The following is a 26,697-nucleotide window of genomic DNA, read 5'->3' as shown; positions in this document are numbered from 1 at the left end:
GAACCTGCATAAATACTGAAAAACGAAAGATAAACAATGTATGTTCAGATCTCCCAATCCATAAAACAACTAAAGTTTCACCTAATCTTCAACTAGAAAAAAGAGTTTCAGCCACTCATGGCTGAAACAAAACAAAAAGAAAGAGAAGAGGAAAGGAACCAATCGACACTTGGAGAGGAAGGAGAGGTGCTGCCACTTATAATCCCATATGTGTGTCCAAAGGAGATAAGAAAAGGCATGGGGTGGCTCCTTATGTGTCTTTTTATAGTTGAAAGTGTTGCCCTAGGTCTCCTTAATGAGGTGGAGCCTTCTTTTGAATTTTGAATTTTGAATCATGATTACTTGGGTGGTAAGTATGTCTTCTTGAGATTTGGCTTCCTAAATAAGCTGAATTTTGAATTTTGAATGTACATCTTCTTGAGATTTGGCTTCTTCAATAAGGGAAAGACTTCTTGAAGATTTGAAATTTGAAATTCAAATTACTTTGGTGAATGTACTTTCCTTACTTGTCACTTTCCTTATTTATCTTCACTTCAGCTGCAACTTGACTTGGGCAAACAACTTGTTCTCCTTTATCCTTTTTAGGCAGTTTTCAGAGTATTTTCACCAGATTACCTCTTTACACCATTTTCTGCAAAATGAGATCAAAAGCACAGAATTAGGCAGAAAAAGTGTAAATTAACATTAATAAAAACATGATCAAATGGTCTAAATTTGGTCTGATCAGGTTGTTATCCTAATCCTTGATCTAATTGTATTTGTAGCTATCTAAAATAATTTAAATTTTGTAGAGCTATCAAGATAAAAACTCTACAGTCTGTTCATCGAGCTTGGGTCACAGCCTTGGGTAAGGCAGTATCTTTCATCCTAAAACAGTTTTGAAATAGTCTATGATGATTCCCTTTTACACTTTTAGATCCAAACCTGTCCAAAATCAAAATCCAAGTAAAACTCCAATTGTTTACTATCAAAATTATAACAAAATCATGGAAATTAATATGGAATAAGTAATGAGTTTTACAATTCATCATCTACTCAAGCTCAGGAAGGAACAGGAGCAAAATAAGAACATTTCACCCAGCTTGATTCTCTTCAAACCATTCATCCTACTCCAGTTGCATCTCCATAAAAAAGTCATGATTGTACCACAATTCCATCTCCTGAAAAAGCTAACCCTAAAGATTCCTTCAAAGACCAAACTATGCCTACACTTGTTCACCATACCAGTATGCCAAATCCTAAAGAAACAGAAACCTCTGAAAAACCATCAGCTAATCCAGTTTCATCTAAGGATGTTGCACCTACACATTTAAATGTAGAATCTATTTTAGAGCTTGGTTTAAAAAATCCTGATGAACCTTGCTCTGCCTCTTTTTCTTATTACCAAACAAAAGGGAATAACAAAGGTTGCCACTAGAAAATGTCCTACTTGTTCCACTAAAGATTAAATATAATGAGCCTTCCTTTGTTGTGGATAAGGATGCTACTCCAATTCAAATATTTCAAGCACAAAAAAGGAAGCTGCTAAGGAATCTTCTACTTTTGATGATTCAAGCTCAAACAATTATTAATTGTCTCACCTCCCAAGGCCAAACTCAGAAGAAGTTGCAAATATGAAATGAAAACCAAAGAGGCAAAGCAGCAAAGTCTATAAGCAAAGATAAACCCCAAGACCTTTGATTTTAATTATCTATTCTTTGAAAACTTTTTGCATGACATATGAACTATTTCCTTTTTAGTCTTTTTGGATGATCACCCCTGTTTTCTTTTTGCTGATGATAAAAAGGGGGAGTAGTAAGTGTTTGTTGTTTGTTTGTTTGTTCATTTGTTGTTATGTGTTTATTTTATTTTTACTTTCTTTTGTAGTAATTAGCATATCTTGTTATAAGTTTGTGCCTATCCGTTTACAATTGCTAGTTGAATTTTATTTATAGAATGAAATGAATTTCCTTTTCTAGTTACCTAAACTCTGTTAAGCGTTTCATACTCTTTTGGGAACATGGTTAAATATAAACATTAGTTTTACGGGGAGTTATTGAATGTATATATTGTGTGCATATATATAGGAGGAGCTTTCTTTGAGCTTAATTTTCTTTGAAGATCATTAGGTTTTGTGACTGTGTGTGTAACGACCCGGAAACCGGACCGCTACCGGCGCTAGGATTCAGATCGACTTAAGGTCGCCGGAACCCGTAGCAAGCCTAACATACATCCTGTACAACTGATAAAATCCCATACATGATCATACATTTTCATAAAAACTTTAAACTTTTCATATACCAAACTTGACCTGTGTATGCACAAAAACTGTATACATAAAACCCCTTACTGGAGCCCTCATCAAATGCTCCAGTTGGGTCAACATCTCATATATCAAGCTTGGTTCATCATATATCATCGTTAAAAACATTACATAAAGATCATGTACAATAGGGATTTACAATAAACATTAGGGCCAAGCACAATACTAATCCTCATTACATTACTGTTCAATACCTTACATTACATTATATGTCATTTCATGTCCACTACTAATCTATTACATAGACTATGCTATAAACTTGCTGACTTTCCCATAGCTACCTACGCTCCTACAAACCTGGGGGTTAGGGGAAAGGGGTGAGCTACTAAAGCCCAGTGAGCAGAACTATAAAACAGTTTATAAACATATGCCATCATGAAATGCATCACATCACAAACAATTCACATCACGGACGGACTTGTCACCAATAACCCTCTACATAGTCCAATTGTTCCAGGGGCGTAGAATGGGGAAACCTTCTTTTTACTACTGGCCTTTTTTCCCTCATTCTTTTTACTTGTCTCACCTCCCTTACCCAATTTAGCAGATTGTTGTAATTTCACTTGATCTGCATATACATCTTTAGGAGATAATAGTACAAGTGATACGGATCCAATAGGACAAATTTCTAATAATGGTGTGGAACAAACTTATATCATTCCAATGGATCCAAGAGTAGTTCAAAATCATATTCATATAATCCATATATATTTGGGGCGTGCTTTAACTCATATGGGACAGATTTGGTGCAACACTTGCAATCATAGGCTGAGGGAGCCTAATCAAACCTATGGGCTAAAACTACATAAAGGAAAGCCTAAAGTGAAGATCAAGTAAGGATTTTGTGAAGATTCAACTTTGTTATGATGGGTTTGCTAGTTTTATTATTTAAACATTTGTTTTATTTTAGTTTTGTTTGGGCTTGTATTCTGGCCATATTTTATCTTTTAAGTTTTAGAGTGTTGGGCTATGTTGTGGGCTTATATTTTAATACTTATGTGTTATTTTAGTGTGTGATTGGGCTTGGGCCTTAGGTGTTTAAGTCAGACCCAAGAAGAGTGTTTATGGTTTTATTTGTTTTTCTCCTTACTATATAAGGATAAGAAACGATTGTAAGAGGCAGCTTTTAATCAAACTTTTCAGAATTTCTTTCATGCCTTTGGCGTGTATTGCTTTGAGTGAGAGTGAGGATTTGCTTTCATCAATTGCACCAGGAATCTTGGCTAACTTATCAACTATTCGTTGTGGCATTTGTCGGATTCTCATCTAAATCCTTCGATCATTGGTGTTTCAGCTTCTCTAAGTTTGGGGTGCCATAGGAGGTGAGTTTATCAGATCTTTGGATTCCGTTATCTACTTGTGCGTGTGGGTTTGAGGCTTGTGCCATAGGGTTCCGCGTCAACAAGTATATGTTTTGCGCCAAGGAATGTAAAAGAAAACCTATTACTATACCCATCATGAATGACACGCCTATCAAATTGCCATGGTCTACCCAACAAAATATGTCCAGCCTGCATGGGTACAATGATGTAAGCACGACCAACAACACCAAAAATGATGAGCTCCAATGACCAATCACAAGGTTGAGATCCAAGAGGTTGACGGAAGCACTTCAAGGATTCATAAAGGAATATGTTGAAGCTTTGCAAGTTCATTTTGAAGTTGAAAAACAATCCGGCCATTCCAAGTCAATTAGGCCAAATGTGTCCTTATTGACAATTCAAATTTTGTATTTATAGTGGGAAGTTATTTAGTAGTTGGTAGTTAACCAGTAGTGGGTAGTTATATGGTAGTGGGTAGTTAAACAGTAGTGGGTATTATCCAGTAGTGGATAGTGGCATAGATCATGGATCCATGCAGAGTAGTGGGAAGTGGCAAATGTCATGGGTCTTTATTTATGTTATATACAGCATCTCTTTTTCCATATTGTAGGCAGATTATCAATTATTTAATACAATTGCTTTATGCGATTCTTCTTTGAGAGCTTAAGAGAGATATTGGTTCTTGACATTGCATCACGAATAAGGTTTGATACTAACTTGTATGTTTCTTATTCTTAATTGCATGTTAATTAAGGGTGCTTTAGATTGGGGAATTATTTTCTGAATTAAGTTCTTTTTACTAGGGTATATGTCGTTTCAGTCTCTAATAGGCTGGGGTTCTGCATCAATTGGTATCAAAGCTAGGCTTAGTAATAATTTCTTAACTATCATTTGCGTCTTTGCATTCAATTTTGTCCATTATTGGCTGAATATATCACTTTGAAAATCTGGTTTGGGATACCTATTAGAGTCGAATACATTATTTGGTTGCTGTTCAAATCAAATTTTACCCTAAATTCTTATTTAGGTAGAATTACTATCTTTAGTGATTTGGTTTATGCTTTCTGCCCTAATTCATATGCTGCTATTCTAATACTGTTAGAATAGTATTTCCAGTGTTTTACTTCTGTCCATATATAAAAAAAAAAAAAACCAAAACAAGAAGAAAAAAAAAAAGAATTTCTGCCACTCTAGGTCATTTGTTCAAACTTCATTCTGATTGATATCTACTGATATAAATCATATTTCATATACCTTGAACATATTTCTGGGCTTGGAATTCGAAATACATGTTTGGGGTAGGTTTAGGGCAAATTTGGGTAGTATTTTTCACAAAACAGTTGTACTTAATACTTGCTGTTTTAAGTGTCTATTTTGTTTGCTTGCTTTGAATTGTTTTTGTTGAGTCAATATTAATATCAGTTAACCTAGGATTGCATGCTTAGGGAAAACTTCGTGTTAAGCACATCCGTCTTGTCAATTTTTGATTCTTAGTTTGTCAATTTGGTGTCTTTCTGTCTGTTGGTTCCTTACATTTAGTTTGATAAAATGCACATTGTTGAACATCTAATTACACTTAGTACACGAAATTTAACTTTTGTGTGCTAAATCAATCTATTTGTTTGATAAATTGCACATTGTTGAACATCTAATTACACTTAGTACACGAAATTTAACTTTTGTGTGCTAAATCAATCTATTTGTTCATTTTGGTCAGTTTGCATCAAGTGTTGTTTCCTATCTTTTCTTCTTAGGTCTTTCCTTGCTTTCCTTATTATTTGAATCATACAAGCTTGGCTTATTGAGTCTTTATTCTGAAGTGCACTTTTGAGATACCAAGTGAGTGCTTGAAAATTAAACACGTGAGTTGAGAGAATTGAGAATTTTTTCTATAATGTCTGGGCATAATACTGGTGATACTTCTGACCCTACATTTGATCTTAAAGATATATAATAAAGTTTTCATGGATAGCTTTCAGAAGCTAAATTCGAGAATGGATAACCTTGAGGACAACCTTAGATCTTCAAAGGGCAAGTCCATTCATAGGGATGATGATACACACGATCCATCCTATGAAGAGGAAAATGAGGCACAATCAGCCCCTTTCCGAGCCAGAAGGTTCAATGATCGTGTACCATATGTAGATAACAGTATGAACTTGATGTAAGGCTGAGATCCAAGAGGTTGAAGGAAGCACTTCAAGGATTCATGAAGGAATATGTTGAAGCTTTGCAAGTTCATTTTGAAGTTGAAAACAATCTGGCCATTCCAAGTCAATTAGGCCAAATGTGTCCTTATTGACAATTCAAATTTTGTATTTATAGTGGGTAGTTATTTAGTAGTTGGTAGTTAACCAGTAGTGGGTAGTTATTTGGTAGTGGGTAGTTATCTAGTAGTGGATAGTGGCATAGATCATGGGTCCATGCATAGTTGTGGGAAGTGGCAAAGATCATGGGTCCATGTATAGTTGTGGTTTGTGGCAAAGATCATGGGTCTTAATTTAGGCTATATAAGGCATCTCTTTTTCTATATTGTACACACAGATTATCAATTATTCAATACAATTGCTTTATGCGATTCTTCTTTGAGAGCTTAAGAGAGATCTTGGTTCTTGACATTGCATCACGAATAGGGTTTGATACTAACTTGTATGTTTCTTATTCTTGCTCCTCTTAAAATCAATCCATTATAAGTGTTCTTAATTGCATTTTAATTAAGGGTGCTTTAGATTGGGGAATTATTTTCTGAATCAAGTTCTTTTTACTAGGGTATGTGTCGTTTCAGTCTCTAATAGGCTGGGGTTCCGCATCAATTGGTATCAAAACTTGATGCACGAGGGGATGGACCATATCAAGTGCTGAAACGGATCAATGATAACCTATACATAATTGATCTGCCAGGTGAGTTTGGTGTAAGTGCTACCTTTAATGTTTCTGATTTGTCTCCTTTTGATTTTGGTACAGATTCGAGGACAAATCCTTTTCAAGAGGGAGGGGATGATGTAAGCACGACCAACAACACCAAAAATGATGAGCTAGCATTGCCTCAAGGACCAATTACAAGGCTGAGATCCAAGAGGTTGAAGGAAGCACTTCAAGGATTCATGAAGGAATATGTTGAAGATTTGCAAGTTCATTTTGAAGTTGAAGAACAATCTGGCCATTCCAAGTCAATTAGGCCAAATGTGTCCTTATTAACAATTCAAATTTTGTATTTACAGTGGGTAGTTATTTAGTAGTTGGTAGTTAACCAGTAGTGGGTAGTTATTTGGTAGTGGGTAGTTGTCTAGTAGTGGATAGTGGCATAGATCATGGGTCCATGCATAGTTGTGGGAAGTGGCAAAGATCATGGGTCCATGTATAGTAGTGGGAAGTGGCAAAGATCATGGGTCCTAATTTAGGCTATATAAGGCATCTCTTTTTCTATATTGTACACACAGATTATCAATTATTCAATACAATTGCTTTATGCGATTCTTCTTTGAGAGCTTAAGAGAGATCTTGGTTCTTGACATTGCATCACGAATAAGGTTTGATACTAACTTGTATGTTTCTTATTCTTGCTCCTCTTAAAATCAATCCATTATAAGTGTTCTTAATTGCATGTTAATTAAGGGTGCTTTAGATTGGGGAATTATTTTCTGAATCAAGTTCTTTTTACTAGGGTATGTGTCGTTTCAGTCTCTAATAGGCTGGGATTCCGCATCAGAACTCCATAAAGATGAAGATTCCAAGCTTCAATACACTGCCTAAAGGGTAGCCTTCATAGGCAAGTTTGGCGATCGAACCGAGGTTCACCTGCAATGTGGAAAATCCTGAAAATGCAACTAAACTCACAAGCAACAACTAAAAAACATATATTTGCAACTCATAACACAAAGGACTACTCAAAACTAACCAAAACTTCAACATGTATTCATAAAAAAGAGATTCTTGGATTAAAACAAAACTCAACTTCAAGAATTAAAAAAGAAATTGCATGCATCCTAACCACCAACCTAAAATAGAGACAAACCTACTTTAACCTCTTAGATCAATAGAAAAACAAGAATTGGAAACTTACCTCTTAAAGAAAACAAAAACAAATTTAGAAATAGGAAAAAATGATTGTAGATAAAGCCAATCCTCGTAAAAGAAGATCATAAATTTCTGAGAGTTTTAAGAGAAATGTAGTGAGAAAATATCAAGGGTTAACATATGCTTACCGCTGCCTGAAATGAAGAAAACCTCTCTCCATTTTCAGGTTGAGCTCAATTTATAGATGAGCCGGAAAAGCCATATTCAGCGGTCGAATCTTAAAACATTTCTAAAATATTTTTTTAAACACATTTTAAAATACTTAAAATTCATTTATAGTATGAATACAATATAATATCACAGATATTCATATGCCACTAACCTCATCTAACAAGGCAACATTTAACTGATATTTAGACGTATTTCATAAATTAAATATCACAGATATTCATATGCCACGAATCTTTTCTAAAGAAGGATAGAATGATACGGATCCAATAGAGCAAATTTCTAACAATGGTGTGGAGCAAACTTATGTCATTCAAATGGATCTAAAAGGAGTTCAAAATCATATTCATATAATCCATATGTATTTGGGGCGTGCTTCAACTCATATGGGACAGATTTGGTGCAACACTTGCAATCATAGGCTTACCATGGAGGATATGGTTGATAAAGCAATGAAAATAGAAAGGCGACACAAGGGCAGAAATAATCTTAAACTCACATACAAGTCCTCAACTAGTGGTGGTGGATTTCCAGGCTATAGAAGTGGAGAAAAGAATGATTACAAAAGCCCAATCCAAGGGGGCAAAGATTCGGTCCCCACTAACAAAGGACCTTCCCAAAGGAATAGCAAGGAACAGTCAGGTACTTCTAACTCTTCTAACCCTAGTAGAGAGATAAAATGTTTTAAATGTTTGGGAAAAGGACATATTGCATCTCAATGTCCTAATAAAAGAGTTATGATAGCAACTGCTGATGGGGGTGTAGTGTCTGATTCCGATCATAGTGATGATGAGATACATGCTAATATGACTGAATTGATTGATGCTCATAATGACTGTGATGATTCGGATGTGGTTGTTGATAATGTGTTTCTTGCTGAACGTGGTGAGATGCTTGTTGCTAGGCGTGCTTTGAATATCCAGGTTAAGGAAGAAAGTCTAGAACAACGGGAAAACATATTTCACACTAGGTGTTTGGTTAATGGAAAAGTGTGTACACTCATTATTGATGGAGGTAGTTGCACAAATGTCGCTAGTGTGTATATGGTGGAGAAATTGGGCTTGACTTCTATTAAACACCCTAAGCCATACAGATTGCAATGGTTGAATGATTGTGGTGAGGTTAGGGTTACACGCCAAGTAGTTATACCATTTTCTATTGGTAGGTACAAGGATGAGATCTTGTGTGATGTGGTACCTATGCAAGCAAGTCATATGTTGTTGGGTAGGCCGTGGCAATATGATAGAAAGGTGCAACATGATGGGTTCAATAACAAGTACTCCTTCACTTATGAAGGACAGAAGGTCATACTCGCTCCTTTATCACCTCAAGAGGTATATGCGGATCAAATAAAGATGCTGGAGAGGAAGAGGGAGGCTTCGGCCTTGGATGTAAAGGGAAGTGAGAGCTTGAGTTCTGTGGAAACAATGAGAGAAAAGTGTGAGTCTGAGGGTAAAGAGGCTGGAAAAGAATCAAGACCAATAAATGGCCCATTGGTGAGAGAAAAGATGCAAGAGGGGAGGGCAAAACAAACATTTTATGTGAGAGCAAGAGAGATTAAGAGTGCTATTTCTTTAGGGCAGCCCGTGTTGCTTATAAGATACAAGGAAATTTTATTTGCTGACACTGATATTAACCTTTCTTCTTTGCCTTCTAGTTTTAAATCTATGATGCAGGAATTCACTGATGTCTTTCCATATGAGCTACCTAATGGATTGCCACCGTTGAGGGGAATTGAGCATCAGATAGATTTCATACCTGGTTCTAGCATTCCAAATCGACCAGCTTACCGAAGCAATCCAATGGAAACAAAGGAAATGCAAAGGCAAATTGACGAGCTTATGGAGAAGGGATTGGTGAGAGAGAGTTTAAGTCCATGTGCTGTTCCTGCGCTGCTTGTTCCAAAAGAAGGACGTGTGTGTTGATTGTAGAGCAGTTAACAAGATCACAGTGAAGTACAGGCATCCTATACCTCGGCTAGATGACATGTTGGATGAGCTTCATGGTGCCAAGTATTTTACAAAAATTGATCTTATGAGTGGATATCATCAGATTAGGATGAAACCTGGTGATGAATGGAAAACTGCATTTAAGACAAAGTATGGTTTGTATGAATGGTTAGTTATGCCTTTTGGTTTGTCAAATGCACCTAGTACGTTTATGAGGCTAATGAATCATGTGTTGCGTACATACTTAGGAAAATTTGTAGTTGTTTACTTTGATGATATCTTGATCTATAGCAGGTCTCTCGACGAACATATTGAGCATGTTAGGTTGGTTCTGCAGGTTTTGAGGCAAGAGAGCTTGTATGCTAAACTTAAAAAGTGCACATTTTGTATAGATAGACTTGTTTTCCTTGGTTTTGTTGTGAGTGCACAGGGAATTGAGGTAGATGAAGAGAAGGTGAAAGCTATAAAGGAGTGGCCTATTCCTAAATCTATTTCAGATGTGAGGAGCTTTCATGGCCTTGCAAGCTTTTACAGGAGGTTTGTGCGCGATTTCTCTACGATTGCAGCACCACTCACAGGAATTATTAAGAAGGAAGTTGGGTTCAAGTGGGGAGAGGAGCAACAGAAAGCTTTTGACTGCTTAAAAGGGAAGTTAACATCCGCTCCTATATTATCTTTACCTAACTTTGATAAAACTTTTGAAATTGAGTGTGATGCTTCTGGCGTAGGTATTGGGGCTGTGTTGATGCAAGAGAAGAAACCAATAGCCTATTTCAGCGAGAAGTTGAACGGAGCACATCTCAATTATTCAACCTATGAAAAGGAGTTGTATGCCTTGGTGAGAGCACTGGACGTGTGGCAACACTATCTCCTGCCCAAGGAGTTTGTGATACATACGGATCATGAGTCCTTAAAACACTTGAAGGGACAAGGCAAGTTGAATACGAGGCATGGTAAGTGGGTTGAGTTTATTGAACAATTTCCATATGTGATTAAGTATAAGCATGGGAAAGACAATGTGGTTGCAGATGCTTTGTCTAGGAGGTATGCTTTAATTAATGCTGTGAGTTCTAAATTGCTTGGTTTTGAGCATGTTAAGGACTTGTACATTAATGATACTGATTTCGAAAATGTGTTTGTGGCTTGTGAGCATGGAGCTTTTAACTCTTTTTATAGGCATGATGGTTATTTGTTTAAGGGTAAGAAATTGTGTGTGCCTAGATGCTCTTTGCGTGATTTGCTTGTGCTTGAATCTCATTGCGGGGGTTTGATGGGGCATTTTGGAGTGCATAAGACTTATGACACCTTATTTGAGCATTTTTATTGGCCTTCTATGCGCAAAGACGTTGAGAAAGTGTGTGCTTCTTGTATTGCATGTAGACAGGCAAAGTCTAAGTCTATGCCTCATGATCTTTATATGCCTTTACCCGTTCCTAGTTCACCCTGGATGGATATTTCTATGGACTTTGTGCTTGGCTTACCTAGGACTAGGCGTGGTAGAGATAGCATATTTGTTGTTGTCGACAGGTTTAGCAAGATGGCTCACTTCATTCCTTGCCATAAAACTGATGACGCCATCAATGTAGCTGACTTGTTCTTCAGGGAAGTGGTTCGACTTCATGGAGTGCCAAGGACAATTGTGTCAGATAGAGATGCAAAGTACCTTTCACATTTTTGGAAAGTATTGTGGGGTAAGTTGGGTACTAAACTCCTATATTCTACTACTTGTCATTCACAGACAGATGGCCAAACAGAGGTGGTGAATAGAACTCTTGGTACCTTACTCAGAGCTATAGTGGGTAAGAATTTGAACACTTGGGAAGATTGCTTGCCTTTCATTGAGTTTGCATATAACCGTAGCATACATTCTTCTACGGGGTTTTCTCCATTTGAGCTTGTTTATGGTTTTAACCCACTAACTGTACTTGATCTCGTTCCTTTACCTCTACATGAGCTTGCTAGTTTAGATGGTGCTAAAAAGGCAGAATTGGTGAAGTCCTTACATGAGAAGGCTAGGTCTAACATAGAGAAGAGGAACAAGGTGTATGCTGACAGGGCAAATAGGAGACGGAAGAAAGTGGTGTTTGTTCCTGGAGATTGGGTTTGTGTGCACTTCCGAAAGGAACGATTTCCAAATCAGAGGAAGAATAAGCTGGATGCTCGTGGTGATGGTCCATTTCAAGTTTTAGAGCGAATCAATGACAATGCTTATAAAATAGACTTGCCAGGTGAGTATGGGGTTAGTGCTACCTTTAATGTGTCTGACTTGTCTCCTTTTGACCATATTCCAGATTTGAGGACAAATCTTTTCGAGGAAGGAGGGAATGATACGAACCAGCAAGCACAAACACATGAGAATCAAGGAAGCAAGGATCCATTGGTGCTCCCTAGTGGACCAGTGACAAGAAGCAAAGCTAAGAAGCTTGAAGCAGCTATGAACTTACACATTCAAGAACAAGTAACACAAGAATTGACTGAGCTCGCCTTTGGCAAATGTCTCGTGAAGCTTGATGACACACCTAAGCTACTCACCTTGCTTAAGGTGTGTAATGGAGATAGCGCTGTCCAATTTATTCAGCATTGATATGATGGGCTTGCTATATTTTTATGATTTAACACTTGTTTTATTTTAGTCTTGTTTGGGCTTGTATTCTGGGCATATTTTATGTTTTAAGTTTTAGAGTGTTGGGCTTATGTTTTAATACTTATGTATTATTTTAGTGTGTGATTGGGCTTGGGCCTTATGTGTTTAAGTCAGGCCCAAGAAGAGTATCTTAGGGTTTTATTTGTTTTTCTCCTTAGTATATAAGGATAAGAAACAATTGTAAGAGGCAGCTTTTAATCAAACTTTTCAGAATTTCTTTCATGCCTTTGGCGTGTATTGCTTTGAGTGAGAGTGAGGATTTGCTTTCATCAATTGCACCAGGAATCTTGGCTAACTTATCAACTATTCATTGTGGCGTTTGTCGGATTCTCATCTAAATCCTTCGATCATTGGTGTTTCAGCTTCTCTAAGTTTGGGGTGCCATAGGAGGTGAGTTTATCAGATCTTTGGATTCCGTTATCTACTTGTGCGTGTGGGTTTGAGGCTTGTGCCATAGGGTTCCGCGTCAATACCCTAGTAAAAAGAACTTAATTCAGAAAATAATTCCCCAATCTAAAGCACCCTTAATTAACATACAATTAAGAACACTTATAATGGATTGATTTTAAGAGCAGCAAGAATAAGAAACATACAAGTTAGTATCAAACCTTATTCGTGATGCAATGTCAAGAACCAAGATCTCTCTTAAGCTCTCAAAGAAGAATCGCATATAGCAATTGTATTGAATAATTGATAATCTGTCTCTACAATAGAAAAAGAGATGCTTTATATAGCCTAAATTAATATCCATGATCTTTGCCACTTCCCACTACTATACATAGACCCATGATCTTTGCCACTATCCACTACTAGATAACTACCCACTACTGTTTAACTACCCACTACCAAATAACTACCCACTACTGGTTAACTACCAACTACTAAATGACTACCCACTATAAATACAAAATTTGAATTGTCAATAAGGAAACATTTGGCCTAATTGACTTGGAATGGCCAGATTGTTCTTCAACTTCAAAATGAACTTGCAAAGCTTCAACATATTCCTTCATGAATCCTTGAAGTGCTTCCTTCAACCTCTTGGATCTCAGCCTTGTAATTGGTCCTTGAGGCAATGCTAGCTCATCATTTTTGGTGTTGTTGGTCGTGCTTACATTATCCCCTCCCTCTTGAAAAGGATTCGTCCTCGAATCTGTACCAAAATCAAAAGGAGACAAATCAGAAACATTAAAGGTAGCACTTACACCAAACTCACCTGGCAGATCAATTATGTATGCATTGTCATTGATCCGTTTCAGCACTTGATATGGTCCATCCCCTCGTGCATCGAGTTTTGATTTCCTTTGAGTTGGAAACCTTTCCTTTCGCATATGGATCCAAACCCAATCACCTGGTTTGAATACAACTTTCTTGCGACCCTTATTGGCCTGTTTCTCATATATGCTGTTACGCTTCTCAATATGCTCACGCGCTTTCACGTGTATTGATTTAACCATTTCAGCCTTCGCTTTTCCATCTAAATTTGACAACTCGTTGAAAGGTAAAGGCATTAAATCTAGTACAGTTAATGGATTAAAACCATACACAACCTCAAAAGGTGAATAACCAGTAGAAGAATGGACTGCTCGATTATAAGCAAATTCAACATATGGCAAACATTCTTCCCAAGTTTTCAAGTTCCTACCCACAATAGCACGAAGCATAGTTCCTAAAGTCCTATTAACAACTTCAATTTGGCCATCTGTTTGTGGATGACAAGTGGTAGAAAATAAAAGTTTAGTACCCAATTTCCCCCATAAAACACGCCAGAAATGACTAAGGAACTTAGAATCTCTATCAGAAACAATAGTCCTAGGTATACCATGCAAACGGACTACTTCCCTGAAAAACAAATCAGCTATGTTCATTGCATTATCAGTTTTATGACATGGAATAAAATGTGCCATCTTGCTAAAGCGATCTACAACAACAAACACTGAATCTCTACCTCTTTTTGTCCTAGGTAAACCTATCACAAAATCCATAGATATATCAGTCCAAGGTTCAGTAGGTACAGGCAAAGGAGTATACAACCCATGTGGCAAGGACTTAGATTTAGCCTGTTTACATACAAAGCATTGAGCACAAATTTTCTCTACATATTTTCGCATGTTAGGCCAATAAAAGTGTTCATTCAACATGTCTAAAGTCTTTTGCACACCAAAATGTCCCATTAATCCTCCTGAATGTGATTCTCTAACAAGCAACTTACGCACTGAATAATTAGGTATGCATATTTGTTTCCCCCTAAAAAGAAACCCATCATGCAAATAAAACTTTTTAAATGCCCCATGTTCACATGCCTTAAATACATCAGAAAAATCAGTATCATTCTCATACATATCTTTCAAATGCTCAAATCCTAACAACTTAGAACTAAGCATGGAAGTCAATGCATAACGTCTAGATAATGCATCGGCAATCACATTCTCTTTACCTTGCTTGTATTTAATCACATAAGGAAAGATTTCGAGATATTCAACCCACTTACCATGCCGCTTGTTCAACTTCCCTTGTCCCTTCAAGTGTTTGAGAGACTGATGGTCGGTATGAATCACAAACTCATTAGGCAGCAAGTAGTGTTCCCAAACTTCAAGAGCCCTAATCAGTGCATAGAACTCTTTGTCATAGGTGGAATAGTTCAATTGTGCGCCACCTAACTTCTCACTAAAATATGCTATGGGTCGGCCTTCTTGCATAAGAACTGCACCAATACCAATCCCAGAAGCATCACATTCAATTTCAAAGGTTTTAGAAAAATCAGGTAACCTTAAAACAGGAGCGGTAGTAAGTTTTTCTTTTAATGTGTTAAATGCAAGTTCCTGTTCTTTACCCCACTTAAACCAAACAGCCTTTTTAATAATCTCATTTAGAGGTGCAGCAATAGTGCTGAAATCTCTAACAAACCTCCTATAGAAGCTTGCTAATCCATGAAAGGATCTCACCTCATTAGCATTCTTAGGTGTAGGCCATTCTTGGATAGCCTTAACCTTTTCAGTATCTACCTCAACTCCACGTGAACTAATAATAAATCCTAGGAATATGACACTATCAGTACAAAATGTGCATTTCTTAAGATTAGCATACAGTTCATGTTCACGCAACTTCTGTAAAACAAGTTCAACCTGCCTAATGTGGTAATCCATGTTTCAGCTATAAATCAATATATCATCAAAATACACAACCACAAACTTACCTAGGTAATCACGCAAAACATGGTTCATCAATCTCATAAATGTGCTAGGTGCATTAGTTAAGCCAAAAGGCATGACTAACCATTCATATAAACCATATTTTGTCTTAAAGGCAGTTTTCCACTCATCACCTAACTTCATCCTAATTTGATGATAACCGCTTTTCAAATCAATTTTTGTAAAGAAAACAGCGCCACATAATTCTTCAAGCATATCATCTAATCTAGGAATAGGATGGCGATACTTTACAGTGATTTTGTTGATCGCACGACAATCAACACACATGCGCATTGTTCCATCTTTCTTTGGAACCAACAAAACAGGTACTGCGCATGGACTAAGGCTCTCCCTGATATGTCCCTTAGCTAGCAACTCATCAACTTGCTTTTGCAATTCCTTCGTCTCCTCAAAATTGCTACGGTAAGCTGGACGGTTTGGAATCTGAGCTCCAGGAACAAAATCGATTTGATGTTCTATTCCCCTAATGTGTGGCAACCCAGATGGCACCTCCTAAGGAAATACATCCGCAAACTCCTGCAATAACTTAGAAAAAGAACTAGGCAATTCAACAGTAGGGTTAGTCTCAATCATAAAATTGGAACTAAAACGCAATATAATCAAAGCTCTCTTCCCTAGGTATGCTTTCTTCAGCTTTCTCTCTTTACAATAAAAGGAAGACTTGCTGAATTCTTCACACTTCTCACTCAGCTCTCCTTTTACCTCCACACTCACTAACGTTTTCTCTCCTGCACATCTCTCATTTTTATCCTTTCCCGTGCAGTCACTCTCCTTTGGGCCATTCGAAACTTTCATTTTACTGCTGGCCTCTTTTCCCTCATTCTTTTTACTTGTCTCACCTCCCTTACCCAATTTAGCAGATTGTTATAATTTCACTTGATCTGCATATACATCTTTAGGAGATAATGGTACAAGTATATGTTTTACACCGAGAAACGTAAAAGAAAACCTATTACTATACCCATCATGAATGACACGCCTATCAAATTGCCATGGTCTACCTAACAAAATATGTCCAGCCTGCATGGGTACAATATCACAAGTAACCTCATCTACATATTTGCCAGTAGAAAATGACACTTTACATTGCTTGGTTACCTTTGCCTCGCCGCTATCATTCAACCACTGAAGTCTGTAAGGATTAGGGTGTTTAATAGTTTCTAGTCCTAATTTATCAACTAAAATAGTACTAGCACAATTAACTTGACTAACCGAATCTATTGTCATGCTACAGACTTTACCACCTACCAAACAACGAGTGTGAAAGATGTTTTCACGCTGTTCAAGTCCCTCTTCTTTAATAGAAACATTTAAAGTACGCAATATCACTAAGGACTCTCCTTGAACAGGATACTCTTCTATCTCTACATCAAAACAATCTTCTAAAGGTGGTACTTCATCAGAATCAGAATCACTTTCGGAGACTATCTCATCTCCCCTCACTATCATAGCACGTTTATTAGCACACTCATTGGCATAATGCCCACGCCCTTTACATTTAAAGCACTGAATATCTCTAGTTCTATTTGATTTAGGGGCTGATTCATTTTTACCATGAGAGTTGGATGTTTCTTTGGAAGGTAACATGCCTTTTTGAGTTGAAGGCTTATAAAACCTTTTAGGATCAGGCTTGGTGTTCCATTTGGAACCCCTTTTGCTGTTGGAGTTTTGAGCAGCCCTGTTGCTCCCCCATCTATTTCGACCTCTTTGTCTTTCCACCTTAATTGCAATGTTCACCAAGTCTTCCAAATCAATATATGGTTGCAAATCAACCACATCAGCAATCTCCTTGTTAAGACCACCAAAGAAACGAGCCATAGTCTGGTCTTCCTCCTCCACTATGTTTGCTTTGATCAGGAGCAACTCCATCTCCTTATAATACTCATCAACAGATTTTGATCCTTGGATTAGTCTTTGCAACTGATGATGGAGATCTCTATGGTAATAAGTAGGCACATATTTCTTCCTCATTATTCGCTTCATCTCATCCCAACTAGCAATGGGTAACTCTCCATTCCTTCTCCTAGATTTCACAAGCTCATCCCACCATATTAGGCATCAACATCAGCGTTAAAAATCATCTCCACTTTACGCTCCCACTCTAAATAGGCATCAACATCAGCGTTACCATTGAAGCTTGGAATCTTCATCTTTATGGAGTTCATACTGTTATCTACATATGGCACACGATCTTTGAACCTTCTGGCTCGGACAGAGGCTGATTGTGCCTCATTTTCCTCTTCATAGGATGGATCGTGTGTATCATCATCCCTCTGAATGGACTTGCCCTTTGAAGATCTAAGGTTGTCCTCATGGTTATCCATTCTCGAATTTAGCTTTCGAAAGCTATCCATGAAAGCTTTATATATATCTTTAAGATCAAATGTAGGGTCAGAAGTATCACCAGTATTATGCCCAGACATTATAGATAAAAAATTCACAATTTTCTCAACTCACGTGTTTAATTTTCAAGCACTCACTTGGTATCTCAAAAGTGCACTTCAGAATAAAGACTCAATAAGCCAAGCTTGTATGATTCAAATAATAAGGAAAGCAAGGAAAGACCTAAGAAGAAAAGATAGAAAACAACACAAGATGCAAACTGACCAAAATGAACAAATAGATTGATTTAGCACACAAAAGTTAAATTTCGTGTACTAAGTGTAATTAGATGTTTAACAATGTGCAATTTGTCAAACTAAATGTAAGGAACCAACAGACAGAAAGACACCAAATTGACAAACTAAGAATCAAAAATTGACAAGACGGATGTGCTTAACACGAAGTTTTCCCTAAGCATGCAATCCTAGGTTAACTGATATTAATATTGACTCAACAAAATTAATTCAAAGCAAGCAAACAAAATAGACACTTAAAACAGCAAGTATTAAGTACAACTGTTTTGTAAAAATACTACCCAAATTTGTCCTAAACCTACCCCAAACATGTATTTTGAATTCCAAGCCCAGAAATATGTTCAAGGTATATGAAATATGATTTATATCAGTAGATATCAATCAGAATGAAGTTTGAACAAATGAACCAAAGTGGCAGAAATTCTTTTTTTTTTCCTTTTTTTTTCTTCTTGTTTTGATTTTTTTTTATATGGACAGAAGTAAAACACTGGAAATACTATTCTAAGAGTATTAGAATAACAGCATATGAATTAGGGCAGAAAGCATAAACCAAATCACTAAAGATAGTAATTCAGCCTAAACAAGAATTTAGGGTAAAATTTGATTTGAACAACAATCAAACAATGTATTCGGCTCTAATAGGTATCCCAAACTAGATTTCCAAAGTGATATATTTGTATTCGGCTCTAATAGGTGTCCCAAACCAGATTTCCAAAGTGATATATTCAGCCAATAATGGACAAAATTTAATGCAAAGACGCAAATGATAGTTAAGAAATTATTACTAACCTGGCTCTGATACCAATTGATGCGGAACCCCAGCCTATTAGAGACTGAAACGACACATACCCTAGTAAAAAGAACTTAATTCAGAAAATAATTCCCCAATCTAAAGCAATTAAGAACACTTATAATGGATTGATTTTAAGAGCAGCAAGAATAAGAAACATACAAGTTAGTATCAAACCTTATTCGTGATGCAATGTCAAGAACCAAGATCTCTCTTAAGCTCTCAAAGAAGAATCGCATAAAGCAATTGTATTGAATAATTGATAATCTGTCTCTACAATAGAAAAAGAGATGCTTTATATAGCCTAAATTAATACCCATGATCTTTGCCACTTCCCACTACTATACATGGACCCATGATCTTTGCCACTATCCACTACTAGATAACTACCCACTACTGTTTAACTACCCACTACCAAATAATTACCCACTACTGGTTAACTACCAACTACTAAATGACTACCCACTATAAATACAAAATTTGAATTGTCAATAAGGACACATTTGGCCTAATTGACTTGGAATGGCCAGATTGTTCTTCAACTTCAAAATGAACTTGCAAAGTTTCAACATATTCCTTCATGAATCCTTGAAGTGCTTCCTTCAACCTCTTGGATCTCAGCCTTGTAATTGGTCCTTGAGGCAATGCTAGTTCATCATTTTTGGTGTTGTTGGTCGTGCTTACATCACCATGAGCGCACAAAGCATATGGAAATAGACTGTCATCTGGTCAGAGATCAATTTCAACGGGGATTTATATTACCTCACCATCTCACTACTGAAGATCAATTGGCCGACATATTCACCAAGGCTTTACCAGCCTCTCGCCATGGCACTTTAACCCGCAAGTTGAATCTTTTGCCCTTACCAGCTTCAACTTGAGGAGGGGGTGTTAAAACTATGTCGTATTATTGTTATGAACTGAGTTTCATGGGCCCATTCCCACCATCTTTTGGATACACCTATATCATCCTTGCAGTGGATTATGTGTCCAAGTGGGTGGAAGTAGAGCAACTAAGACTGATGATACCAAGGCAGTAGTAGACTTTGTGAAGACCAACATCTTTGCCAGACATGGAGTACCAAAGGCAATCATCAGTGACAGAGGGACCCATTTTTGCAATAAGGTAGTTGAAAGCCTTCTCAGAAAGCACAATGTGATCCATATAACATCCACAACATACCACCCTCAGACAAATGGGCAAGCTGAAGTGTCAAATAGAGAAATCAAAGCCATCCTTGAAAAGACAGTGTCTCCTAACTGAAAGGACTGGAGTACAAGGTTAGAAGATGCTTTATGGGCCTACAGAACAGCCTACAAGACTCCCATAGTTATGTCTCCCTACATATTGGTCTATGGGAAAGCTTGCCACCTTCCAGTTGAACTTGAACACAAGGCCTATTAGGCTGTAAAGAACTGCAACATGGACCTTAAAGAACACAAGATCTCTCTTAAGCTCTCAAAGAAGAATACACATAAAGCAATTGTATTGAATAATTGATAATCTGTGTGTACAATATAGAAAAAGAGATGCCTTATATAGCCTAAATTAAGACCCATGATCTTTGCCACTTTCCACCACTATACATGGACCCATGATATTTGCCACTTCCCACAACTATGCATGGACCCATGATCTATGCCACTATCCACTACTGTTTAACTACCCACTACTGTTTAACTACCAACTACTAAATGACTACCCACTATAAATACAAAATTTGAATTGTCAATAAGGACACATTTGGCCTAATTGACTTGGAATGGCTAGATTGTTTTTCAACTTCAAAATGAACTTGCAAAGCTTCAACATATTCCTTCATGAATCCTTGAGGCAATGCTAGCTCATCATTTTTGGTGTTGTTGGTCGTGCTTACATCATGCAGGAGAGAAAACGTTAGCGAGTGTGGAGGTAAAAGGAGAGCTAAGTGAGAAGAGTGAAGAATTCAGCAAGTCTTCCTTTTATTGTAAAGAGAGAGAGCTGAAGAAAGCATACTTAGGGAAGAGAGCTTTGATTATATTGCGTTTTAGTTCCAATTTTATGATTGAGACTAACCCTACTGTTGAATTGCCTAGTTCTTTTTCTAAGTTATTGCAGGAGTTTGCGGATGTATTTCCTGAGGAGGTGCCATCTGGGTTGCCACCCATTAGGGGAATAGAACATCAAATCGATTTTGTTTTTGGAGCTCAGATTCCAAACCGTCCAGCTTACCGTAGCAATCCTGAGGAGACGAAGGAATTGCAAAAGCAAGTTGATGAGTTGCTAGCTAAGGGACATATCAGAGAGAGCCTTAGTCCATGCGCAGTACCTGTTTTGTTGGTTCCAAAGAAAGATGGAACAATGCGCATGTGTGTTGATTGTCGTGCAATCAACAAAATCACTGTAAAGTATCGCCATCTTATTCCTAGATTAGATGATATGCTTGAAGAATTATGTGGTGCTGTTTTCTTTACAAAAATTGATTTGAAAAGCAGTTATCATCAAATTAGGATGAAGTTAGGTGATGAGTGGAAAACTGCCTTTAAGACAAAATATGGTTTATATGAATGGTTAGTCATGCCTTTTGGCTTAACTAATGCACCTAGCACATTTATGAGATTGATGAACCATGTTTTGCGTGATTACCTAGGTAAGTTTGTGGTTGTGTATTTTGATGATATATTGATTTATAGCCGAAACATGGATGACCACATTAGGCATGTTGAACTTGTTTTACAGAAGTTGCGTGAACATGAACTGTATGCTAATCTTAAGAAATGCACATTTTGTACTGATAGTGTCATATTCCTAGGATTTATTATTAGTTCACGTGGAGTTGAGGTAGATACTGAAAAGGTTAAGTGACGCGGAACCCTATGGCACAAGCCTCAAACCCACACGCACAAATAGATAACGGAATCCAAAGATCTGAGAAACCCACCTCCTATGGCACCCCAAACTTAGAGAAGCTGAAACACCAATGATCGAAGGATTTAGATGAGAATCCGACAAACGCCACAACGAATAGTTGATAAGTTAGCCAAGATTCCTGGTGCAATTGATGAAAGCAAATCCTCACTCTCACTCAAAGCAATAAGTTTTAAAACATAAGCCCAAAACATGGCCCAACACTCTAAAACTTGAAAGATAAAATATGGCCAGAATACAAGCCCAAACAAAGCTAAAATAAAGTAAGTGTTTCAATAATAACAATATAGTAAGCCCACCATAACAAAGCTGAATCTTAACAAAAGCCCTTCTTGATCTTCACCTTAGGCTTTCCTTTGTGTAGTTTTAGCCCATAGGTTTGATTAGGCTCCCTAAGCCTATGATTGCAAGTGTTGCACCAAATCTGCCCCATATGAGTTGAAGCATGCCCCAAATATATATGGATCATATGAATATGATTTTGAACTCCTTTTAGATCCATTTGAATGAAATAAGTTTGCTCCACACCATTGTTAGAAGTTTGCCCTATTGGATCCTTATCATTAAGGCTATCCAAGAATGGCCTACACCTAAGAATGCTAATGAGGTGAGATCCTTTCATGGATTAGCAAGCTTCTATAGGAGGTTTGTTAGAGATTTCAGCACTATTGCTGCACCTCTAAATGAGATTATTAAAAAGGCTGTTGGGTTTAAGTAGGGTAAAGAACAGGAGCTTGCATTTAACACATTGAAAGAAAAACTTACTACCGTTCCTGTTTTAAGGTTACCTGATTTTTCTAAAACCTTTGAAATTGAATGTGATGCTTCTAGGATTGGTTTTGGTGCAGGAAGGCCGACACATAGCATATTTTAGTGAGAAAGTAAGGTGGCGCACAATTGAACTATTCCACCTATGACAAAGAGTTCTATGCACTTATTAGGGCTCTTGAAGTTTGGGAACACTACTTGCTGCCTAATGAGTTTATGATTCATACCGACCATCAGTCTCTCAAACACTTGAAGGGACAAGGGAAGTTGAACAAGCGGCATGGTAAGTGGGTTGAATATCTCGAAATCTTTCCTTATGTGATTAAATACAAGCAAGGTAAAGAGAATGTGATTGCCGATGCATTATCTAGACGTTATGCATTATCTAGAAGTTGTTAGGATTTGAGCATTTGAAAGATATGTATGAGAATGATACTGATTTTTCTGATGTATTTAAGGCATGTGAACATGGGGCATTTAAAAAGTTTTATTTGCATGATGGGTTTCTTTTTAGGGGGAAACAAATATGCATACCTAATTGTTCAGTGCGTGAGTTGCTTGTTAGAGAATCACATTCAGGAGAATTAATGGGACATTTTGGTGTGCAAAAGACTTTAGACATGTTGAATGAACACTTTTATTGGCCTAACATGCGAAAATATGTAGAGAAAATTTGTGCTCAATGCTTTGCATGTAAACAGGCTAAATCTAAGTCCTTGCCACATGGGTTGTATACTCCTTTGCATGTACCTACTGAACCTTGGACTGATATATCTATGAATTTTGTGATAGGTTTACCTAGGACAAAAAGAGGTAGAGATTCAGTGTTTGTTGTTGTAGATCGCTTTAGCAAGATGGCACATTTTATTCCATGTCATAAAACTGATGATGCAACAAACATAGCTGATTTGTTTTTCAGGGAAGTAGTCCATTTGCATGGTATACCTAGGACTATTGTTTCTGATAGAGATTCTAAGTTTCTTAGTCATTTTTGGCGTGTTTTGTAGGGGAAATTGGGTACTAAACTTTTATTTTCTACTACTTGTCATCCACAAACAGATGGCCAAACTGAAGTTGTTAATAGGACTTTAGGAACTATGCTTCGTGCTATTGTGGGTAGGAACTTGAAAACTTGGGAAGAATATTTGCCATATGTTGAATTTGCTTATAATCGAGCAGTCCATTCTTCTACTGGTTATTCACCTTTTGAGGTTGTGTATGGTTTTAATCCATTAACTGTACTAGATTTAATGCCTTTACCTTTAAATGAGTTGTCTAATTTAGATGGAAAAGCGAAGGCTGAAATGGTTAAATCAATACACGTGAAAGCGTGTGAGCATATTGAGAAGCGTAACAGCATATATGAGAAACAGGCCAATAAGGGTCGCAAGAAAGTTGTATTCAAACCAGGTGATTGGGTTTGGATCCATATGCAAAAGGAAAGGTTTCCAACTCAAAGGAAATCAAAACTCGATGCACAAGGGGATGGACCATATCAAGTGCTGAAACGGATCAATAACAATGCATACATAATTGATCTGCCAGGTGAGTTTGGTGTAAGTGCTACCTTTAATGTTTCTGATTTGTCTCCTTTTGATTTTGGTACAGATTCGACGACGAATCCTTTTCAAGAGGGAGGGGATGATGTAAGCACGACCAACAACACCAAAAATGATGAGCTAGCATTGCCTCAAGGAACAATTACAAGGCTGAGATCCAAGAAGTTGAAGGAAGCACTTCAAGGATTCATGAAGGAATATGTTGAAGCTTTGCAAGTTCATTTTGAAGTTGAAAAATAATCTAGCCATTCCAAGTCAATTAGGCCAAATGTGTCCTTATTGACAATTCAAATTTTGTATTTATAGTGGGTAGTCATTTAGTAGTTGGTAGTTAACCAGTAGTGGGTAGTTATTTGGTAGTGGGTAGTCATTTAGTAGTTGGTAGTTAACTAGTAGTGGGTAGTTATTTGGTAGTAGGTAGTTAAACAGTAGTGGGTAGTTATCTAGTAGTGGATAGTGGCATAGATCATGGGTCCATGCATAGTTGTGGGAAGTGGCAAAGATCATGGGTCCATGTATAGTAGTGGGAAGTGGCAAAGATCATGGGTCTTAATTTAGGCTATATAAAGCATCTCTTTTTCTATATTGTACAGACAGATTATCAATTATTCAATACAATTGCTTTATGCGATTCTTCTTTGAGAGCATAAGAGAGATCTTGGTTCTTGACATTGCATCACGAATAAGGTTTGATACAAACTTGTATGTTTCTTATTCTTGCTGTTTTTAAAATCAATCAGTTATAAGTGTTCTTAGTTGCATGTTAATTAAGGGTGCTTTAGATTGGGGAATTGTTTTCTGAACTAAGTTCTTTTTACTAGGGTATGTGTCTTTCCGTCTCTAATAGGCTGGGGTTCCGCATCAGTAACCCACCTTTGTAAAGGTAAACATTTAATGTCATTCCGCGCACTTGCACAAATGATTTGCGCGTAAAAACTTGTGCGTGACTATTTTTGGGTTGGAAATATCAATTATGTCCTGAGTTGTCAAACTTGATTCGGAGTAAACATTTAACATCATTTTGGGCACTTGAACAAATGATTGGCATGTAAAAAGTTCAGAATTGACTATTTTTGGGTTGGAAAATATCAAATATGTCCTTAGTTTGCAAACTTGTTGACGTGGAAATATCAAATATGTCCTGAGTTGTCAAACTTGTTTCGGAGCTCCGTAACCCACCTTTGTAAATGTAAACATTTAAAAGTCATTTCGGGCACTTGCACAAATGATTACTAGGTAAAAACTTGCGTGTGACCATTTTGGGGGTTGGAAAACATCAAATATGTCTTTAGTTCGCCAAACTTGTGTCAGAGCTCCGGGACACACTTTTTAGTTTGGAAACTTGTTTCGGACCTCCGTAACCCACTTTTGTAAAACTAAACATTTAAGTTATTTCGGAAACTTTCACAAATGATTTGCACTTAAAAGCTTGGGAGTGACCACTTTGGATTTGGGATATATCAAATATGTCTTGAGTTGTCAAACTTGTTCCGGGGCTCCGTAACCCACCTTTGTAAATGTAAACATTTAAAAGTCATTTCGGGCACTTGCACAAATGATTACCAGGTAAAAACTTGCATGTGACCATTTTGGGGTTGGAAAACATCAAATATGTCTTTAGTTTGCAAACATGTGTCAGAGCTCCGGGACACACTTTTTTTAGTTTGGAAACTTGTTTCGGACCTCCGTAACCCACTTTTGTAAAACTAAACATTTAAGGTTATTCCGCGCACTTGCACAAATGATTTGCAGGTAAAAACTTGTGCGTGACTATTTTTGGGTTGGAAATATCAAATATGTCATGACTTGTCGAACTTGTTTCGGAGCTCTGTAACCCACTTTTGTAAAAGTAAATATTTGACGTTATTTCGGGCAGTTGCACAAATGATTGGCGTGTAAAAAGTTCCGAGTTGACTATTTTGGGGTTGAAAAATATCAAATATGTCCTTAGTTTGCAAACTTGTTGACGTGGAAATATCAAATATGTCATGAGTTGTCAAACTTGTTTCGAGGCTCCGTAACCCGCTTTTGTAGAACTACACATATAACGTCATTTTGGGCACTTTCACAAATGATTTGGGGTTAAAAACTTGGGAGTGCCACTGTGGGAATGGGAAACATCAAATATATCCGGAGCTCCGTAACCCACTTTTAAAAATGTAAGCATTTAAAAGTCATTTCGCGTACTTGCACAAATGATTTGCGCATAAAAAATTGTGTGTGACTTTTTTTTGTGTTGGGAAATATCAAATATGTCCTGAGTTGTCCAACTTATTCCGAAGCTCCGTAACTGATACGAGTAAGGAAATAATACAATGCTTCAAAGATTTAAAATGGAAAACTCCAAATCATGATAAATCAA

General features: G+C 37.2%; 1 pseudogene; it reads left to right on the top strand.

Moving 5' to 3' along the window:
• LOC122723986 overlaps nt 1–26,697 on the top strand; it is a 56,869-nt pseudogene that overhangs the window by 9,129 nt on the left and 21,043 nt on the right.

This window comes from Manihot esculenta, chromosome 7 (genome assembly GCF_001659605.2).
Source record: "Manihot esculenta cultivar AM560-2 chromosome 7, M.esculenta_v8, whole genome shotgun sequence".
Taxonomy (NCBI): Eukaryota; Viridiplantae; Streptophyta; class Magnoliopsida; order Malpighiales; family Euphorbiaceae; genus Manihot; species Manihot esculenta.
Note: the sequence above shows the minus strand (reverse complement) of the source record. Positions and strands in the feature narration are given on the sequence as shown.